This window comes from Rhincodon typus, chromosome 8 (genome assembly GCF_021869965.1).
Source record: "Rhincodon typus isolate 14 chromosome 8, sRhiTyp1.1, whole genome shotgun sequence".
Classification (NCBI taxonomy): domain Eukaryota; kingdom Metazoa; phylum Chordata; class Chondrichthyes; order Orectolobiformes; family Rhincodontidae; genus Rhincodon; species Rhincodon typus.
The window spans coordinates 28,186,735-28,203,099 of record NC_063339.1 but is presented as its reverse complement, the minus strand read 5'-3'; the positions used below and the strand labels follow the sequence as shown (position 1 = coordinate 28,203,099).

General features: G+C 43.3%; 1 protein-coding gene across 1 annotated transcript in view; it reads left to right on the top strand.

Moving 5' to 3' along the window:
• The first annotated feature begins 4,972 nt into the window (after positions 1-4,972).
• The window catches only part of lrrc9 (leucine rich repeat containing 9), a 182,687-nt gene continuing 171,294 nt past the window's right edge, over positions 4,973-16,365 (top strand). The window contains exon 1 of the mRNA XM_048599971.1: positions 4,973-5,109. The gene's annotated coding sequence lies outside the window, so the exon portion shown is untranslated. The remainder of the gene's footprint in view (positions 5,110-16,365) is intronic.

Here is a 16,365-nt window from a genome sequence, read left to right as displayed (position 1 = left end):
ATTGCAGGCAGAGTGAGCTTGGGAGAACATGAGCCTGGATGGAGGGTGAGTATACACCCTCACAAATAGAATGAGTTTGAGGTATTATAAAGAAAATGTTGGCAGAGTGGAAAAAGTCATTGGCCTTCTTTCTAAAGTCTAGGCATTCCTCCAGACAGCCAAAAGTGAAAAAAGAACACAGAACAATACAGCACAGAAACAGACCATTTGGCCCTCCAAGTCTGCGCCCACACATTTTGCCCTTCCATACTAAAACTGTCTTCACTTACAGGATGCATATTCCTCTATTCCCTTCCTATTCACGTATTCGTCCAGTTGTTTCTTGAATGCTGTTATTGTGTATGCTTCCACTATGTTCTCTGGCAGTGCATTCCAGGCACTCATCACCCTTTGTGTGAAAAACTTTCCCCGCACATCTCTTTTAAACATCACCACCGACACCCCCCAACCCTCATACCTTGAACCTGTGCCCCCTAGTAAGTGGCCCCTCCACCTCGGAAAAAAGCCTTCCCACTCTATCCATGCCATTCACAATCTTATAAACTTCTATCATGTTGGCCCTTTATCTCCTGTGTTCCAGTGAAAACAAACCCAGTCTATCCAACCTTTCTTCATAGCTAAAATCCCCACACCAGGCAACATCCTGGTAAACCTTTTTTGTACCCTCTCCAAAGGATCCACATCCTTCTGGTATTGTGATAATCAGAACTGTATGCAATATTCCAAGTGTGATCTAGCAGTTTAATTCAGGTGGCAATCTTGGACTGGGCTGGCATGGTCTGGTGTTGTGGCTCCCCTGCTGTTCCCAAGAGAACATAAGTTCCACATTTGCGCTATTCCATCCAGCAGAACCTCTATGTTCCTGCACGCAGAGCGAGGCTCCAAATTTTCCTTGTCTGCCATGTCCTCTGAAAATTCAGGAACCGTGCAGGTCAGCTCTGGACTGACAGTGTTTGTCAAGGTGTACAATAAGCTTTAAAAGATGATGCACCTGCAAGGAAGGTGAGGGAATTTTGGGATATCTGCTGAGTGGCAAGTTGTTCAGGGAATGGCACGTGATATGATGGAGCCAGAATCAGATCAGAAAGATGCTACGGGGCGGGTAGGTGGTTAATACAGGTTTGATAAAATATAGAGAGAGAACCAGGTAGGATTTGTGGTGGAAATCCCTCCAGAAACCGAATGCAACTCAAACTTAGCCAAAAATGTAAGATTCAGCCCTATGAATTTGACTAAGAACTTTAAAACTGTATAGGAAACTTCCAGATAGTAATGATAACTAGCTAACAGAAACTGCCTATTGGTGGCATCTGACTGACACTCATCTGAAAGTGGTTGCCTAAATGGGTGCAAATGACTACAGTGGAAAATCTACTTTGCAGTTGGAGCTAAGATATTTAACCTAAGGTCACAATGTTGACAATATATGCCGTTACACAATGTGTTGAACCCAGTATAACCAAAGAATTAAGTGTTTTGTAATCAGAATACTAAGTCAGGAATTTGGTATGAGTGGGGTCTTTTTGTAAAAAAAGTAGGTGCTCTTTTTTATTTATATTTACAGAAAGCAGCTATAGCTCAGAGTTGTTGATGGGCTGTCGAAGCTTCAGACATTGAATCTGGAAGGGAAAAGAATGCTGCCATATCCCTCAGGTTTAAGGAAAGTTAGAGTTGGCCAAGGCAGGTTGGTATTGGGAATCTGGACACAGGAACCTTGTCATTTAGCTTTGGCCAACAGGTCCAAATTACTTTATAACTCACTCAGAGATAGTAAGAACTGCCGATGCTGGAGTCAGAGATAACACAGTGTAGAGCTGGAGGAGCAATAAAGTATTTCTGAAGGAGGGTGCTGGCCCAAAACATCAACTTTCCTGCTCCTCTGATGCTGCCTGGCCTGCTGTGTTCATCCAGCTCCTCACTGTGTTATCTCTGACTCCAGCATCGGCAGTTCTTACTATCTCTGAGGTCCAAAGTACTTGTTGCCTATGTGAATGATAACAAGGACTACCAGCTGGATAGACAAATTGACCATCATACAGAACAATATTCAAGTAGGTAAAATAAAAGAGAATGTGGAAGTGATATGGAACAGTATAACTAAGAGGCTGGTTACTGTTTTCAGCAGTGCTGAAGATTGTGTTTTGAGAAAATTCAGGGGCTTCGTTTTTGAATGTGAAGATTTGACATCCCATGTGAAGCAGCCAACATTCTAAAAAAGATTTGGTGACCCAAAGTGTCATTAACATCTGATTGGGTTGCTGAGATGTCCACAGGATCTATCTCGATCACACTTTTTAAAAACGAATGGGATTGGCTATAAATGCTGCTCCCGTTTTTATTCACAGTCAGAAAGGAATGATTGTTAGAGAATACCCACTGATCATGTTTGTCATCTGCATTCTTTCATCTAAGATGATACAACAATTCAAATGAGGTGTCTTCATATGGCACACTTTTGGTGGTGCATGAAGAGATAAATAAGGGACAGGTTCACAACTGCTGCACATAAAGCGACTGAGTATCCTTGTGGTTGTTACCTTCGGTATTGTTACTTTTGGTAGTGGTGCAGTTTACCAAGCTGTCTGAGGGCAGGTTCTGGTCCATCCTTCCATTAAGATTAACAGAGACATCGTCTCAAACATGGAATATTTCCCCAACCCATCTAAGAATGACATTGATATGGAGATCCAACACAGCATCCAATTGGCAAGCACTGATTTCGCGCACCTACGGATAAGTGTCTTCGACAACCATGACGTCTGTGCTGATATCAAGATCCTTGCGTGTAAAGCAGTCATTCTTCCAAAATTTGGACTATGTATACAAACCACCTCAAGACCCTTGAAAAGTACCATTAATGCTTTTTGAAACTGACTCATCTGTAAGGACAGGTATACTTACATCAGTGTGCTTGAAGGAGCCAATGACACCAGAATCGAGGTCATGCTTATCCAAAACCAGCTCCGCTGAGCCAGCCACTTGTTTTGGATGCCTGAGTTGCCAAAGCAAATCTTCTTTGCCCAGCTCGAGGAAGGGACTCAAAAGAAAGGAGGACAAAGGAAGCCTTTCAAACACCCCTCAAAGGCTTCTCTCAAGAAATGCAACACAGAAGACAATGCGTGGGAGACCCTCAGCCAAAAGAATCCGATTTGGAGGAAGCTCCTATTCAAAGGCACACAACTCTTTGAGAATACCCATTGGCAACAGGAAGAACAGAAAAAGAATCAGGGTAAGGAATTCTAACGATCTCAAGGCCAATGAGCAATTGGAGCTCCTTGAAACACGTGCCAAATGTGTGTTTGAAGATCAATCGCATGAGGACCCACATAACCCATGACCATGACATGAAATATCATAGGTGGACAATCATAAGTGTTAGCAAGTGCTGGCCAACGATGAGTGGTGCACTTTAGCCCACAGGAAGAGTTATAATTTTCCTCTGTTGTCAGCTAATGGCTCCTAGGTGCAATAATTGGTGAACAGGCATTTCATATTATCCCCTCCACTGTCAGCATTCCACAGGGATCATTCCATCTGTCAGCTGACTTCTTCAGCCAAGCAGAAGATCTAAAAGCATAAACACATGAACCAATAGATTCAAGAACAGCTTCTTCCCCACTGTTATTAGACTTCTGTATGGACTTTTCAAACTTTAAATGTAATGCTGATCACACTCTTTGTGCACCTTCTCAGCAGCTGTAACATTGTATTCCTCACTCTGTTCTATTACCCCTATGTACTTTGTGTGGTATAATCTGCCTGTGCTGCACGCAAAACAGAACTCTTCACCGTACCAAGGTGCATGTTGTAATAATAAATCAAATCAAATCTCAAACTCCACTGATTAACTCTGATTCTCTCTCCACGGATGCTGTCGGACCTGCCAAATTTCTCCAATATTTTCCGCTTCCAAATGTCATGATCTTCAGCGACTGCATCCCAGGTTTTCCTGTCATTATTTACCAACTTTATATTTCAATTACAGCTATCCTTGTAGCAGAGGTGTTGATGTCCAGCAAGTTATGGCCCAGTGGCCAGTACGAAAGGGCTTTGGGTATGTCTCCCCAACTCCCTAACCTGTTCTTCCTCCCACCTATCCCCTCCTCCCACCTCAAGCTGCACCCCCATTTCCTACCTACTAACCTCATCCCGCCCCCTTGACCTGTCCGTCCTCCCTGGACTGACCTATCCCCTCCCTAACTCCCCACCTACACTCACCTTTACTGGCTCCATCCCCGCTTCTTTGACCTGTTTGTTACCTCTCCACCTATCCTCTCCTCTATCCATCTTCTATCTGCCTCCCACTCTCTCCCTATTTATTTCAGAACACCCTTCCCCTCCCCCTTTTCTGATGAAGGGTCTAGGCCTGAAACGTCAGCCTTTCTGCTCGGCCTGCTGTGTTCATCCAGCCCTGAACCTTGTTGTCTTGGGTATGTGGCTCTTGTCCGTCAGATGAACTTGCGTGGATATTGTTGTGGAACATCATAGTAACCTGAATGATAACATTAACTATGATCCTATAATTAACCTACAGGTCTACAGGCCTCAGTTCACTCTTCGATAGTGGCTAGACCTCGACAACATGTGGACTATAGTTTCTACCATCATTTTCTCGGACATAACCGTCGGCCGGACAAAGTCATCTTGCACAATGCTCATTTCGGTAGCGGAGTATATACTGAAAAAAATAATACTGTTTTTGAAGCTCATTATGTTCCTTTGGTTTTCTGATTGATCACGTGTATGTTCATGTACCCACGTACTTCTCGGTTTTTACTTTTGAAAAGGCTGAAAACATTTGTCAACAAGATTCTTGTTTCAGACGCTAAGATGAAAATGTCCCAAATATTTCCTAAAATAGTTTTTGCTGTCAGATTTCCAGCTGTTGAATTTTGTTTCTTGTTTTCACATGGGTTTGTTTCTGCTTGGTGGTCCTTTAACCTTTGAACTTCTCCATGGAAACCAAAATGGCTCCCGGACAACAGAGACGCGCCGCCGGTTAGAATGAGCAGTCGGCGAAATGGCCTTTAAACAGGGGAACCGATAAAATACCTAACCCGGCCTGGGAGGGGTGGAGGTAGGGGACAGGTAACAAGCGAGCACCTGAAGGTGAGGCGACTGACTGATAAGACAAAGAGGATATATGAAATCCGCTTTCCGTTTTCCATGTGGACTGTTGAAGCAGCGGAGGGTGGGAGACATGGAATGGTCGACCTAGCCGCCCTGTTGTCCCTCCCTGTGACTCTGTCTGCTTATGAGTGAGACGGTGGCATAGAAACCCCTGTCCCATTAGCCATGAGTCGGCGCCGTTCCAGCCATTTCATTCACTTTAGTTGTTGGCGCATCCAGTCTGTGGATGTGCCTGGTCCACACTGCCATAGGTCAAGTTGTGTCACCATTTGACTTTCATATAAACAACTTTAAAACGCCTAATGTCACCCGGTTCGAAGGTGGCATCTACCCTCTTCCTTCTGGATACATTTGCGGTAAAATAGTCATTTGTTACGCCAATTTAAAGGCGTTTCTGATCTCACAAATGAGGTAATGTAATTGTAGACTATATCTTTCTGTAAACATTCATGAAATCGAGTAGTACTTCAATGTATTTTTACTTATGCATTACTTTAAATGTTTCTGTGTACTGCATAATACAAATTTGTATATTTCCTAATACAATTTGTATATCTGCATGTATCACATTTCCGTTTGTCAACGGGAATCTACAGAGTGCGAAAATTGGACAGCAAACAGAAATTGAAGTTCGAGGAAGTGGTTGTTCACATGGATTTTTATTAGGCTTCAACATAGAGAGAAGGAATACCAGAAAAAGACGAAGTTAAAACTAGAGACTCTGGAGGAACAAACTCAGAAATGAGGTTGCAAAATTATTTTAGGGCTAAAGGAGCTACAGCATAGGGTGAGATTGCACAGAGTGCTTTAAATTTGATGAACATTTTAATACCTTGGGAAATGAGAGCCAGAAGGGGTAGATGAGGATGTGTGATGGTTAAATGGGACAAAATATTGGAATGTATTGCAAGTTGGCGTTTGAAACTGTGAATCCGGGGTGCAATCCCAGTGATGTAACTGAGTGATGTAACAAGTGATGTAACTGAGATGTAGCGTTCATATAAGAAAGAAGGGGAAAGTAAAAATGAAACTTTTGACTATGATGAAGACATCCCCACATTCCTGTTAGGAATGGAATCATGAAAGGTACGAACACATCAGGTTTTTTTTTAAAATTTGCTCATGGGATGTGGATGAACATTGGATAAACATATGGATGATAATGGAATAGTTTAGGTCAGATGGGCTTCAGATTGGTTTCACAGGTTGGCGCAACATCGAGGGCCTGTACTGCGCTGTAATGTTCTATGTTCTATGTTGCTGGATGGGCCAACATTTACTGCTCGTCCCGAGTTGCCCTTGAGAATTGGTGGACTACCTTTTTCAAAAACTGCAGTTGATTGATCCATAATTCTGTAGAGAGGGAATTCCAGGATTTTGATCCAGTGACATGTGATGAAACAGTGGTATATTTCCAAGTTAGGACGGTGAGTGGTTTGGAGGGAAACTTGCAGGTTGCGGGTTTTCCATGTTGAATTAGCTTTATTGTCAAAAACTCAAATCATTACAGTGAAAAGTTTACAGTCACTACGTTACAGAGCCATCTTGGGTACAAAGGTACCTAGGTACAGATACTCATGATTAAATTCTTAGGAAACAAAAACAAATTAGAAAAGTAAAATAAATAGTCCAACATTACAGGGCATAGAAATAAATTAGAAAAATAACAAAGTAAAGAGTTCAGAGTATCAATCTTTCTGACCCTGTTCATACTGGCAGCTAGCCTCAAGGGAAACCTCCACCGCCTGCCCTGGACCCACCAACATTGGAGTTGCCCCACTTTAGGCGTTATCTCTTCGCTACTGGGCCCCCTCCGCTGACGCTGCTGAACCCCCGCTTGCCCCACAACCATGAGTCTCTGGTTCCGCTGCCAGGGCAAACTGCTACCGGGCCACAAGTCCCGCTTCGGCTGCAGACGTCGCCTTGCCAGCGCCGACATCTTAGAGTCCGCTGCCGCCGTCCCCAATCACTGGAGGAGCTTTGCGGCCGCTGCCACTGACCCCGAACACCAGGAGCACAACTTCGCTGCTGCTATCACTGGCCCTAAATGCCCGGAGGACAGCCTGACTACTGCTGTCGGCTCTGAATACCTGGAGAACGCACTCGCTGCCGCTGTCTCCGATCGCTTGGAGAACATCCTCAGTGTTGTATCTGCTACACTTGCCCTTCTGTCTAAGGATCTTTCGTGAATTTCTGCAGTGTGTCTTGTGGGGGTGCATAGCTGCTACAGAGTGTCGGTAATGGAGGGCATGAATATCGTATTAATGCCCCCTGGTAAGTTGATAACGAACTGTAATCATAGCCATACAGAATAGTTAATTTTGGCGTTGAGATGTCTTGAATGGGAAAAGATTAGTTTTATATGGGAAGTATTGTTTAAGGAGCTGAGAGGTAGGGGAGACTGGAAATGTGCTGGTGTAGAGAAAGTGAGGCTGGGCTTTTTAAGGATGAAGTTAAGGAAAGCGGAGGCTGAGGAAAAAGACCGGTTCACAAGATCCAAAAAGGAGTGATATTTGGAAGAGTTGGTTGACAGTGGTTTGAGTGAGTTAGTAAATTTATGTTAAGTTCTTTCAACTGGTAGGCAGAAGCCATTTCTATATGTCACGTAGAACAAGTTGGAGGTATGTTTGCAGCCTGTGCAAATTCAAATTTATGTGAAATTCCCTCTAGAAAAAATATTTCAGCTGGTTGTAGTGTGCGCGGGTGTCAAATAAAGATTACATGTACATAACATAAGGTACACTGAAAACTGCCTGGTCAATGTGGAAGAGACCTTACAAATACTGCTGACATATCTTTGTTTCCACTTCTAATTGCTAAAACAGCTACAGATCAAGCAACCATCATCATATGCTGATATTCTTCACCAAGAACCTGTAGTAGCAATAACTTTCCCACTCCTAAGAAATTAGTTAAATTCCTGAATAACACAATATAGATTATGCAAAAACAACAAAGGAGTGAAATAAAGATGCTTGCTTTGATGAAGTTGCTGTTACAATCTCCCTAGAGACTACTAATCTTTTAAGGAAAAATTCAAATACCCAGTGATGAAAAGTGGCACAAGACTTCACACTATAAACAAAAACAAACTTTATATATAAACAAATAAGTAAAGCAATCTCTAACTTACTCCAAGTAATGACAAACTACAGTGTATAAATCAAATTCCCTTTTTTACTACTTGATTCTATCCAAAAGTTCCCTTACACATCACATGATTTTGAAAGTTTATTTTCTTCCTCCTTGCATCAAACCAAGAATGGTACATGCTCTGGAATTCACTGTGTTCTCCTATGTGCTGCAGCCATTCTCCAAAGAATGAGATTTCATGGGAATCCTTCCATTAGCTTTTGGCTAAGCTACTCTTCAACTTTCGGACAAAGAACAATACAGCCCAGGAACAGGCCCTTTGGCCCTCCAAGCCTGCGCTGACATGTTTTGTCCTTCCGTACTAAAACTGGCTTCACTTATAGGATCCATATCCCTCTATTCCCTTTCTATTCATGTATCTGTCCAGGTGCTTTTTGAATGTTGCTATTGGGTCTGCTTCCACCACCTCCTCTGGCAACGTGTTCCAGGCATTCACCACCCTGTGTGTGAAAAACTTGCCTCACACATCTCTTTTAAACTCCTGCACCTTGAGTATGTGTCCCCTTGTAATTAACCGCTTCACCCTGGGAAAAAGTCTCATACTTTCCACTCTATTCATGCCATTCATGATCAATTAGGTCACCCCTCATCCTCTTGTATTCCAGTGAAAGCAAACCCAGTCTTTCCAAACTTCTTCATAGCTGAAATCCCAGGCAACATCCTAGTAAACATTTTCCGTACCCTCTCAAGCATCCACATCTTTCTGGCAATGTGGTGACCAGAACTATATGCAATATTCCAAGTGTGGCCTAACTAAAGTTCTATAAAGCTGCAGCATAACCTGTCTATCCTTATACTCGATGCCCCTTCCAATGAAGGCAAGCATTCCATAAGCCCTTTTTTTTTTGTTACCTTGTCTACCTGTGCTGCCACCTTCAGTGATCTGTGGACCTGCACACCCAGATCCCAGCATATTAATACTCCTAAGGGTTCTGCCATTCACTATATAATTTCCACCTGTACTTGACCTTTCAAAATGCATCACCTCACATTTGTTCAGATTAAACTCCATCTGCCATTTTTCTGCCCATGCCTCCAACTGATCGATATCCTGCTGTATCCTCTGACAATCCTCCTCACTATCTGCAACTCCACCAATCTTTCTTTCAAATCTGATGACCTCTCAGCTCAAGCGTGGGCCTCACTGCATTTGTGTTCAATACTTTAAAAATTGGGAACACTCTTAGTTCCTAATAGTCTCTATGCTCTAAGGTTTTGGAGTAGATTTGTAGCTCGGGTTGTGGGTGTTGAGGTTGGTTGGCTCGCCGAGCTGGTTTGTTGTTCCGCAGACGTTTCGTTACCGTGCTTGGTAACATCCTCAGTGCAGCCTCTGATGAAGCGTCGGTGTGTTTTCCCGCCTGGTTTTTAAACTCTGGTGTCCGTTGCGATGGATTGTCTAATTTCCGGGTTTCCTCCGTAGTGGCATGTATATGGGGTCGAGTTCAATGTGTTTATTAATAGCGTGCTTCGTGGAGTGCCATGCTTGTCTCTGCCTAGCCTGTACCAGGATCTTGGTGTTGTCCCAGTCGAAGTCGTCTTCACTCATTTCAATCCACATGGACAAGGAGAAGTCGTCTTCACTCATCTCAATCCACATGGACAAGGAGAACCATGACTTCAACTGGGACAACACCAAGATCCTGGGACAGGCTAGGCAGAGACAAGCATGAGAATTCCTGGAAGCATGGCACTCCATGAAGCACGCTATTAATAAACACATTGAACTCGACCCCATATACATTCCACTACAGAGGAAACCGGGAAGTGAGGCAATCCATCACAACGGACCCCAGAGTTTAAAAACCAGGTGGGAAAACACACCGACGCTTCATCAGAGGCTGCACTGAGGATGTTACCAAGCATGGTAACGAAACGTCTGCGGAACAACAAACCAGCTCGGCGAGCCAACCTCACCAAAGTTTCTATGCTCATTGTCCTGGCTTTAGACAGACGCATACTACTTTCTAAAAACTGAAAGAACTGCGGATGCTGTAAATCAGGAACAAAAACAGAAGTTGCTGGAAATGCTCAGTAGGTCTGGCAGCATCTGTGAAGAAAAAATGAGAGTTAACGTTTCAGGTCTGGTGACGCTTCCTCAGAACTGACCTACTTTCTCCAGTTTGCTCCTTGGTTAACTACCTTTGGCTGAGAGTTGCTGCAGATATCTTTCTCCAGCTTTAAGCTGGGAAAATCTTACAGTCTCTTAATGCTCCCCTCCCGTGAATTCAGCCACTATACTGGGTTCGTCTTCACTGATATGATAAACAGCTATTTTTTCTCTGCTTAAATTATAGGCCTGGGTACGTTTTAATTTTTTTGTTGCCTGAATTCTCAGTGAGCTGCAAACTCCACAAGATAAAGCTGCAGCTGTCTCTGTAATATTCTTGGATTTATATAATGATTTTAATTTGATCCTCAAAATTGCTTCCTCTCCCTTCTTCATGGCAACAGAAATACTTTAGCACTGTTTGTAAGAAGAAATGTCAAATAGCTTTATCTAACCCCAACAGCCTTCTACCTTAGAAACAAAGGAGCAGATTTCAGCACAACTGTTTGCAACCCTGTTACTAATGACATATTGAAGATTTTAAGAGACTTTGCATTTTTTGACTGTGAACATAGCAACCACTGTGATTGTCCTCAAAGTAAGTATCAGTCACCTCCCTCTCAATGCAGTTTGTCTTTCCTTTGATCCTCATTAACACCCAGTTTTAAAGCCAGGCAGATTTCAGCAGAGAGTACATTTATTCTCATTTGCGCTGACTTTAAACATGCAGTTCCAAACGAGAACCCTCTTACAAATCAAAACATACAATGCAAAGTCTGTACGTTTTAGGACTGTAAAACTGTAGATCAATATTATGTGAAGCATATGGTAGGGTTAATGCCAAGCATATGTTTAGTATACTGGTTCTAAATTAGAAACTGATGAGAGCGAGTGAACGAGATCTGACTTAAGACAACAAGGTGCAGGGCTGGATGAACACAGCAGGCCAAGCAGCATCATAGGAGCAGAGAGGCTGACGTTTCGGGCCTAGACCCTTCATCAGAAAAGGGGGAGGGGAAGGGGTTTCCGAAATAAATAGGGAGAGAGTGAGAGGCGGATAGAAGAGGGATAGAGGAGAGGATAGGTGGAGAGGAAACAAACAGGTTGAAGAGGCGGGGATGGAGCCAGTAAAGGTGAGTGTACGTAGGGAGTTAGGAAGGGGATAGGTCAGTCCAGGGAGGACGGACAGGTCAAGGGGGCGGGATGAGGTTGGTCGGTAGGAGACGGAGGTGCGGCTTGAGGTGGGAGGAGGGGATAGGTGGGAGGAAGAACAGGTTAGGGAGGCAGGGACGAGCTGGACTGGTTTTGGGATGCGGTAGGGGGAGGGGAGATTTTGAAACTTGTGAAATCCACATTGATACCATTGGGCTGCAGGGTTCCCAAGCAGAATATGAGTTGCTGTTCCTGCAACCTTCGGGTGGCATCGTTGTGGCACTGCAGGAGGCCCAGGATGGACATGTCGTCTGAGGAATGGGAGGGGGAGTTGAAATGGTTCGCGACTGGGAGGTGCAGTTGTTTATTGCGAACCGAGCGTAGGTGTCCCCACCAACCTCCGGATCCAACGCATCATCCTCCGACACTTCCGCCATCTGCAATCCGACCCCACCACCAAAGACATCTTTCCCTCCCGACCTTTATCTGCTTTCCGGAGGGACCACTCTCTCCATGACTCCCTTGTCCGCTCCACACTCCCCTCCAGCTCCACCACACCCGGCACTTTTCCCTGCAACCGCAGGAAATGCTACACTTGCCCCCATACCTCCTCCCTCACCCCCCCATCCCAGGCCCCAAGAAGACTTTCCACATCAAGCAGATGTTCACCTGCACATCTGCCAATGTGGTATACTGCATCCGCTGTACCCGGTGTGGCCTCCTCTACATCGGGGAAACCAAGTGGAGGCTCGGGGACCACTTTGCAGAACACCTACGCTCGGTTCGCAATAAACAACTGCACCTCCCAGTCGCGAACCATTTCAACTCCCCCTCCCATTCCTCAGACGACATGTCCATCCTGGGCCTCCTGCAGTGCCACAACGATGCCACCCGAAGGTTGCAGGAACAGCAACTCATATTCCGCTTGGGAACCCTGCAGCCCAATGGTATCAATGTGGATTTCACGAGCTTCAAAATCTCCCCTCCCCCTACCGCATCCCAAAACCAGTCCAGCTCGTCCCCGCCTCCCTAACCTGTTCTTCCTCCCACCTATCCCCTCCTCCCACCTCAAGCCGCACCCCCATCTCCTACCTACTAACCTCATCCCGCCCCCTTGACCTGTCCGTCCTCCCTGGACTGACCTATCCCCTCCCTAACTCCCTACCTACACTCACCTTTACTGGCTCCATCCCCGCCTCTTCGACCTGTCTGTTTCCTCTCCACCTAACTTCTCCTCTATCCATCTTCTATCCGCCTCCCCCTCTCTCCCTATTTATTTCAGAACCCCCTTCCCCTCCCCCATTTCTGATGAAGGGTCTAGGCCCGAAACGTGAGCCTTTCTGCTCCTATGATGCTGCTTGGCCTGCTGTGTTCATCCAGCTCTGCACCTTGTTGACTTGGATTCTCCAGTATCTGCAGTTCCTACTATCTCAGCTAATTATGGAGAGGTTTTCTGTCTCAGAGCTTGTGGGCGGACAAAAGTGTGTGTCTGTCTGTCTGTGTGCAATCTGTGTATGAGTAATTAAGAGAAGGTTCATCTGGTCATTAGCATTTCACCAGTTGTTGGTCTTCCATCATATGAGGAGGGAGCAAGGTATTCCTATACTCTTTTTGGAGTTGAGAACACCCAGCAAAGACCATGGCTCCCAGTTTGGAATGAAGAGCTGTCAGTCTACCAATTGGTTGGGAGCTCTTTGAGGTGCATTATTGTCCTAATGTCAGATTCATAGAAAATCCAGCTGAGATTCCCAGAACTGGCCAAAGATGTGATCGGCCTCAACTGTCTGGCTGGTAGACAGGGCCTCTGCTCCCCACAAAAATACCAGTTGCTAATGACGGACAGTTTATAGCTGTATAGTTTTCAAATCTGTACAGTCCAATGAATGCTATTATTTCTTTACCACCCATGACAAATAGATTAAAATAATGATTAAAGTCACATCCTTCGATGGAAAATGGATAACTTACAATTAACCATTATTTATTAAGCATAGATCAATGATTTAACAATAATACAAAGGGCTGTATTTACCAATTCTTTGAAAATTTCTTCAGTGTCGTTTTGTATTTGGATCATCTTCTAAGTCATTTGGTAAGTTACATGCAAATTAACCACTAAAAAAAAAGCATGGCAAAATTAAAACAATTTATGCTTACTAAATTATAGCATTTAAATATTATTTAAATCAAGTAAAAATTACCTCCAATTCTTTTGTTACAGACATGGAAGAAATACATGTGCTTAAAATCAAGACTGGCTACTTTTCATTGAGATTTGAAGAGTGGGTGTCAATAGGTTATCTGATAGTCATGGGTAACAATATCCATTCCCAGCTAATGAATATTCAAAATATATAGCAGAGAAAAATCGTCCCCACCCAGCTTAATCCCAGTCCCCAATGACGACACCCAAAGTAAACCCTTGGGTTAATGTTGAGGGATTGAAATCTAAGTTTGATGAAACATAGTGGACCATTTCCCCCAACCACCTGAAGGGAAATCTGTTCCTGTGAAGATCAAGACGAGCTCATTGCAAGTCATGCCCTCTTTGTCGTTTTATTTTATCCTCCCATGGAATGTATGCATAACTGGATAGATATTCATTGTCCATTCATGATTGCCTTCAAGGTGGCAGTACTGTGCTGCCTCTTGAACCACTGTGGTGTATTTGGTGTAGATATAGTCACAGAGTACAGGAAGAGAGATCCATGATTTTCACTCAAGCTTTCTCAGCCTTTGCCTCTTGCCTTCTCTATCATTTCTTTCCTTCTCTGCTTGTCTTGAATCCCTATTCTACCAGCCATCCTTCAACTATAGATAACAAGGTGTTGAGCTGGATGAACACAGAAAATGAAGAAGGGTCTAGGCCCGAAACGTCAGCCTTCCTGCTCCTCTGATGCTGCTTGGCCGGCTGTGTTCATCCAGCTCTACACCTTGTTATCTCAGATTCTCCAGCATCTGCAGTTCCTACTATCTCTGAAACAATCCTTCAACTATACTTCTCTTTTCTTTTACTTAATTTGCTATCCTATTCTGTACTACCCTCTTGTTCTTTTCTGTCTCCTTCCTATCCACCTCCAATTCTTCCATATGCTTCTTTGCCATCACCCTCTCTGTTGTTTACTCAAAGAGTTCTGTAAAATTTATCAGACTGTCTCACCTTCACAAATCTATGTTAGCTGTCTCTAAGTAATCATGTGTTTTTCTGTAGGTACCGATTTTATCCAAAATTAGGCTGTAGAAGCTTACCTATGACCAAAGTTAGACTGACTGGTTCATAGCTACCTGGTGTCTCCCTTTCTGAACAAACTGTTACATAGGCAACCCTCCAGCCTTCTGCTACAACTTCCATATTCAAGGATATTTATGGTCAGGGACTTTTATTTGCTTTTTTCATTTCTCTGATCATTCTAGGACATGAGCTAAAGGAGTTGATACCTTTTCCACTTTCAGCTCCGTCAATTTAAATCACCTTCACCTCCTGTACCCATAATTTTTTTCTGCAAAAAAAAAAGCAGAGGTCTCATTAATTATCTCTGCAATGTTTTCATCATCCAGAAGATTTCATGTTTCATCTTTCATTGGTTCTATTCTTCCTTGAACAATCACGTTAGTGTTACAAGTGGATAAAAAGTAATTACTAGTTCTCTGTTTTATTTATCAGATTTTGTTCATGCTATCTCTTTGCTTTCTACTATTTTTTGGTTGTTTTCCATACATTATATACTTGACTGGATTTTATTTTGTATTATTAGCTTCCCAAATACTTCTAAACCACTAGCAGCCAGGTACTTTCCTGAAAGATACAAACAATAGGAAAATATATCTTTCAACAATTCAGGGGAAGTAATCAAAAATTGAGTTGCAGGTGTTAACAGTGACCATGAAAGCTTATTATAACACACCATTTGTGTACAGCAATATTGGCCTCTTCTAATCCACTAGGTACTTACCCAGCTCTCTTTTGAGTGTTCGCAGTTAAGCTATGGTAGATTGAAAAGGGCCTTGGGGAGAAAAGAAAATCTTTCACCATCAAACTTAATTCTGCCTTTATTTAGCTTGTACGCATTTCCCCTCATTATTTCCAACCAATCTAATGACCTTCCCATGTGCACACAAGATGTTGCTTTTCCTTACATGGCTACAACAGTCCAAGAGGGAGGGGCTGGGGTTGAGCAGTGAAAGGAACTGTCGAGTCATTATGCCCCAAGCAGCAGGGCTGTGGGGCAGGATTGATGTACCAGCTGACCTCTTCTGGCTATCATTTATTTTAGTATTCATATGACTCTTCATTTTAAATGCTACAGCTAATATTTGAAACTGTTGCAAGCATTTACTTTAAGGTTGACTTAAACTGAAAAATTCTGATCTTTCCAAAGTCAGGACAAGGCGGCAGTGGAATTCTTAGGAGGAGGACTGCCAAACTTGAAACAGGAATAAATCAATATGAATTCTGAAGGGCTGTGGCATCCCTGAAGAAGAGAATGAACATTTGAGATTTTGTAAGAAAAGGGAAATCTTGAGTGGAATTAAAGTAAAACTGAATTCATACCCTACATAGCAATAAACTATTGTATGAAGTTAATAAGCTTACTTTAAGATTTTTAACATATGCAATAAAACTTGTTATTACTTAACAACGTGAAATCTAGTGGGATGGTTTTCTCAGTTAATTTTTGGGCATTCAAATTTCTCGTTGAACATTAATGGTCCCGATCAGGATTCTAACAAGCCTTTCTTATAAATTAAAGGTCATGACAAATTTCAAGTTAATAACATAAAAGAAGCTAAGTCAGATCTCAGAGATAGTAGGAACTGCAGATGCTGGAGAATCCGAGACAACAAGGTGCAGGGCTGGATGAACACAGCAGGCCAAGCAGCAT